The following is a 6,507-nucleotide window of genomic DNA, read 5'->3' as shown; positions in this document are numbered from 1 at the left end:
TGAAACCTGGAGCTTGAAAGTCCAGTATGTGCTAGAGGAGCAAGAGGCTTTGGAGGCCATTAACAATGTGATGAATGAGCCTGAGGAAGGCAACACTGTACCGCATAGGCGTGAGCGTGAAACCTATGACAGTTGGAAGAAAAAGAACTACATTGCTCGCATTACTTGTTGAGCGCCTTGGATGATGACATCCTAAGGGAGTTTAAGGATTATCAAAGAGCTACGGATCTTTGTAATGCTTTGAGAAAAAGGTTCGGTACTTGTTCCACTACAAGGCTACGATCCTTAACGATCAAATTTGATTCATATAAGAAACACCCAGAACATTCAATGAAAACACATCTGAGGCAAATGACAAATATGATCGGGGAGTTGAAAGATGTTGGTCATGTGTTAACTGATGAGTAACAAATCCAAGCTATCAGACACTCTTTACCTAGTTTTTGGGATCATATAAAAATGCATTTGACCCATAATGAGTGAATCACAACTCTGGAAGATGTCTGGAGACACCTTGAATTAGAGAAGGAACGACTTGAGGCTGCAAAGCCAATAGTTGAGTTGCACATGGAAACAACCTCCAAAACCAAGAGTGATTTAAAGAAAAAGAACTAGGGAAAGAAGAGAGGGCCACCTCAAGCTTAGCCAGCTCAGCCTGCTAAAAGAGCAAAGACTGAAAAAGGCAAGAACAAACGTCCCAAATGTGTCAAATTGCTAAAGTAAAATGCTATAATTGTGACAAGATGGGTCACTATGCTAGAGATTGATCTGAGCCTCTAAGAAAGGTATTTCACGATGCTCGAATTAATGAACTTTGTGTTTCTAGTTCTATTTTTCTAATTGAATCTAATCCTTTGTGGATTATAGACTCAAGAGAAATGGACCACATAGCTTGGGAACGCAGTGCCTTAGTTGGTTTTCGGCGAGTTCCACGTAAAGCAAAGTGGATATATGTGGGCAACAACAATAAAGTTGTTGTTGAAGGGATCAGTACATGCAAGTTAGTCATGCATGGTAATCGAGACCTAATACTATATGATATTCTCTTTTCACCAACAATTCGCCGAAATATTATTTCAGTTTCAGTTTTTCTTAAGCTAGGATTTGACTTGTTTTGTCATGGAAATTCTGCCAAGTTGACTTTTGGTTCAACTTTATTTGGTTTTGGTCATGTGACCGGAGGTTTAGTTATTATGGATTTGGATTATGATTCATTTAATACTAATGCTAATTTTTCTATGTTTGTTTCTTCACATAAATATGATATTAATGTAAACATATGGCATGCTAGACTTGGTCATATTGGCCAACAAAGAATGCAAAGGTTAGCAAAACAAGGTTTGCTTTCCAGCACTGAACATGTGGAATTGTTCACTTGTGAAAATTGTCTAGCTGGAAAATTATCAAGAAAACCTTTTGGTCAGGCGACTAGAGCCGAATATCCTTTGCAATTAGTTCATTCGGACATTTGTGGGTCTATGAATATTAGGGCTAGGCATGGAGCAAGTTATTTCATCACATTTATTGATGACTTTACCCGTTTCAGTTGTGTATATTTGATTTCCTACAAATCAGAAGTAATAAGTTGCTTTAAATGCTATATGAGCTTCGTGGAAAATCAATTACACAAGAAGATAAATGCTCTTCGAACTGACTGTGGTCGTGAATACTTATCAACCCAGTTTAATAATTTATGTGATGAAAAAGGAATAGTTCATCAGTTGACTATCCTAAATACTCCACAACAAAATGGTGTTGTGGAGAGAAGAAATAGAATGCTCCTAGAATTGGTTAGGTCAATGATGGCACAAGCTAACTTCCCAATAAGTTATTGGGGTGATACGTTGTTTATTGCTACCTTTATGCTTAACCGAATGCCTACAAAATTAGTTAATACTACTCCATATGAGTTATGGACTAGAAGACAACCCGACTTGAGTGTATTAAGACCTCGGGATTGTGCTGCCTATACACATGATTCCTCTCACAAATATGGCAAATTGGGCCCGAGGGAAAAGAAAAGTATCTTTATAAGATACTCTGATACCTCAAAGGGTTATGTGTTTATAGGTCAACAAGACAATGGGAGTGTAACTGAGTTTGAATTACGAGATGTCACATTCTTAGAGGATGAGTTCCCTGAGAAGGGAGAGGTAGGTCAAGACCTAACCTTATTTGAGATAGTGGATCAAGAAGTACAAGGATCACTTCATTTGAGTGGGAGAATTTTAGCAGATGATGAATTAATTTCTCATCAAAGACCTCCTTCATCATCAGATGCGAATGAAAGTAATCCTTTTACATTTAGTGGAAGTGACCAAATGGATCTTGTTCCTGATGGGAGTGAGATAGTTACAGATCTTGTTTCAAGTGGGAGCAAGATGAATGATCTTGATCCGAGTAAGAGCAACATTGATCCAAATATGAACAATGATGAATCACAAATAAGAAGTGGTTCTCGTAAAAAGATTCCTCGCCGACGTTTTGATATTGAAGGCAACTGACTATTTATGATGCTCTTACAAGAATAAAACGAGCCTAAAAATGTAAAAGATGCTCTCTCATGCCCTTCTAAAGATAAATGGACAAAAGCAATGGAAGATGAATTGGAGTCTATGAGAGTCAACAAAGTTTGGGAACTAGTTGACCTCCCAGAAGGACGCAAATCAATTGGGAGCAAATGGGTTCTCAAAATTAAGCTCAAGGTTGATGGCACAGTTGAGAGATATAAGGCTCTACTGGTAGCGAAAGAATATACACAGCAGAAAGGAATAGACTACGAAGAGACTTTCTCGTCTGCTGTACGATTTACCTCGGTTTGTCTAGTTCTAGCTATTGTTGCAAGCTTGGATATTGAATTACATCAAATGGATTTAAGGACTGTCTTTCTAAATGGAGAACTAGATGAAGAAATCTATATGGAACAACCTGAGTGTTTCACTAAAAAGTGCTACGAACAAAAGTTTTGTAGACTTTTAAAGTCTATTTATGGCCTCAAACAATCTTCAAGGCATTGGTATATACGCTTTCAGAATGATCTTGTATCCAATGATTTTACCATGATGGATGAAGACCATTACATCTATACCAAGAGATCAAGAAACAAGCTTGTGATTTTAACATTATATGTAGATGACATACTTAGAGCTGGAAATGATAAGGAGTTTATAACAGAGATAAAGTCATGGTTATCATCCTGTCACACCTCCTTTTGCGCGCCCGCCCCGAAGGGTTAAATGCGCGAGGGGAGTTTTTCCAATTTAAGTGACAATATTCGAAATGGGATTATTTATTTAATTCAGAGTCGCCACTTGGGAAAGGTTTGGTTTTTGGTGTCCCAAGTCACCGGTTTATCTTGAATCCCAAATCGAGGAAATTTTCGACTTTTCCAAATGAAGTCTGCGAACCAGAAATTCTAAGTAAGGAATTCTGTTGACCCGAGGGAAGGTGTTAGGCACCCTCGAATCCCGTGGTTCTAGCACGGTCGCTTAAATTGTTATAATGGCTAAATATCCGATTTAAATACATGTTGTGACCTATGTGCTTTTATTAAGTTTCAATCGCTTTTATTATTATCAATTATTTTACAGAATTGCAACGTCGTGAAAATGCGTCTCGAACCACGTCACAATCAATGCACCCGTGATTGTCGACACATTTGGACTTCATTGAGATTTGGATTTGGGTCACATCAATGTGCACCCGAATTTAAGAATGTGATTTAATTAAACCGCGCCAACAGAGTCTAACGCGCTATTATCTTTGTAGAAGGCCATGAAATTTATTAAATGGCCCATTCTGAATTCTAGATAATTATCAAGGTTATTTATTGAGGGCCCCGCGATTTACATCTCATTTGGCGAGGCTCGTCTCATTATTTTAGAAGGAACATCCTAAAACGGTTACATTTCTGATGTGTTTATCTCTTAAAAATAGAAGAAAAGATACGTGCTATTTTACCTATGTGTTTGGCCCAAATCCGGATTTTAGCTAATCGTCCGATTAACCATTTACGGACTGAAGAAACATTGTACCTTATGCAAACATGTTCTGAACTTGATAAAATAAATGTATATGGGATTGATGAAATGCTACGACTGTTACAAGAACTCCCTAACTTTAACTTATTCAGACAAGATTAATTAGAATTGCTTATTTAGGAAATGCGACTAGTGGTATTTGAAACACATCCTGTAAACTGCTTCATGCAAAACGAAACTCAAGAGTTTGAAACTGTATTGTCTTTAGCTAGAGTTAAACAATCATTTGCCCTTACATATTCGAAACATGCTTAAATAGAGAGTTTGAGTTAACAATTGTATTAAAATGGCTGCACATTTCATGGATTGTATTTACATCTTATGTACTACTAAACGAATAAAATGTCACAGTTTCAGATTGACATAAACTTTAATTAAGTACAACCTTACTAATGTGTCTCTATTAGGCTAATCAGACCAAGAAACTACAAATCTTAACAACATTAAAAGGCAATTCATAAGCAATACAACAGGTGCTTCTAAATCCTTCAAATCTTTTGATTCATGCTTTCATTGCTACATCAAATGCGAGTCTTAGTATGTACCTGGATATTGGATACAAACAGAAGGAGCAAGGGGTCAGTAGGGCAATAGCAGCGACACCAAATAACAGCAGTAACAGCAGGTACCCAAATAGAACAGAAATCCCAGTGCAAGAGGCCAATAAAGCCAATGGAGGAGAGGCAGAATGAAACAAATTCCCAGTAGTAATGGAATCAGAGAATCAAGCAATCCAATCCCAGGGGAAACCAACAACACAAATCCAAACAATAGACTTAACTGACACTTGAAGGAAAACAGGACTAACTTGGACAGTTTGAACAAAATGAGAATCGAACCAACAGTAGGGAGAAGACAATTCCTGATTTTTGTGGTATCCCTTTCCCTATCTCCTTTCTTTTCAAATTCTAATGTCAGTCCTCAATTCGAAATCTATTTGGATTATCAAAGAGAAAACTTTTCCAGTTTCTATTTTTCAGAATTTGAAATTCTCAGATGTTCCCTCTCAGTGTCTCCCTCTATCTCTGTATGCTTTTTCTGTGTATCTCTATCAGCTCTCTCTTTCAAAACTTCTCACAGTGTGTATTTTTCTTTTTCAGTTCTGATTCCCCCTTTCTATCTATGCCCTCTCTGACCTCTATTATCAGATGGTCCTCCTCCCTCTCTCTATCTCTCTGTCTGTCTTCTGATGGTCTCCTATCCCCCCTTTTATAAGCCTCAAACTCAAACCTTTATCAGCCTGTTGGATTAATCAAATAACCCCTCCCATGTGCTCCCTTTTTCAGTTCCACTTAGCTATTTAAGTATTAATCCCATGACATTCCCTTGGCAGGCTTTAACTTTTCATTTTATTATCTAAAAGCAAGTATGGGCATTAAAATATATCTGACAGCATATACTGTCAGATTGTTTAAACTTAAAAGCTTCTTAGTGCAGAAAAACAGGCTGTGCACAAGGCACATGAGGTGCACCAATGCACATGTTGTGCCAAGTGCACATGCCCTCCATTTCAGAGCTTTAGACAAAACAATCCTTCTTTCATTACTGATCAATTCAAACAAGCTATAAGTAAGCAAAACTGGTTCTTAATTGGCTCAAAGCAAATGTTCATCAGAAGCAAATTGGTTTACTTCGTTCAGACAGTTGAAACTAATTGACGACACATGTCGACTCGACTATATTAGCCTTAACATACACAATTGAAGCCAAAAATCAGACATTTGAAGTATGGGACACATGGTTGGAATTATACTGACTAAACAGAAATACCCTCGAGGAGTCAAACAATCAATACACATTTGGAATACAACCCAATACATATGTCTTATCAGAATATGAGGGGTTCAAACAAACATAGTGGTTCAAACAAGGTGGACAAACAAAAGTTGGTAAAAATTCAAAAAAAAAAATTGACACAAAACATGAACAGACATTTAATCCCTCACATGGACCAAACAAATAAGGGAAGAAGGCAGACTCACCTCAAATCTTGAAAAATCGGAAACCTTGAACCGGACTTGGACAGAGTTTCTTAAGGCTGAACGGACTTTAATCGAAGTGTTTCTCGGATGAGAAACACTTCGATTAAGGTCCCTTGGACCTTAATTTCTTTGGCTCGAACGGGTATGAACTAGTGACGAGGAACTACAAAGTTCCAAAACTCAGATCCGGGATTCGTGTTTCCCTGGTTAGATTCGGACCAAACCAAGTATGGTTTGGTCACGAGGGGGGTCTGGGGAGTGTCTGGTGTGAAGCTGGGGTTGGTTGGGTTAGATCGAGTTTTGACTCGAATCTTCGAATGAAGATTCGAGGACCTGGGGGGTGATTCGAACTACATGGTTAGCAGATCCATGTTCAGGATGGCAAGGGGGTTCTAGGGTGTTAAGGGGAAGGTCACCGGCGTTCAGGCCGCCGGGTTTTTGGTGAAGGTGTGCAGGGGCGGCTTTAGGGATGGGTTTGGGTGAAG

This window comes from Nicotiana tabacum, chromosome 18, assembly GCF_000715075.1.
Source record: "Nicotiana tabacum cultivar K326 chromosome 18, ASM71507v2, whole genome shotgun sequence".
Taxonomy (NCBI): Eukaryota; Viridiplantae; Streptophyta; class Magnoliopsida; order Solanales; family Solanaceae; genus Nicotiana; species Nicotiana tabacum.
This window is presented reverse-complemented; position numbering follows the sequence as displayed.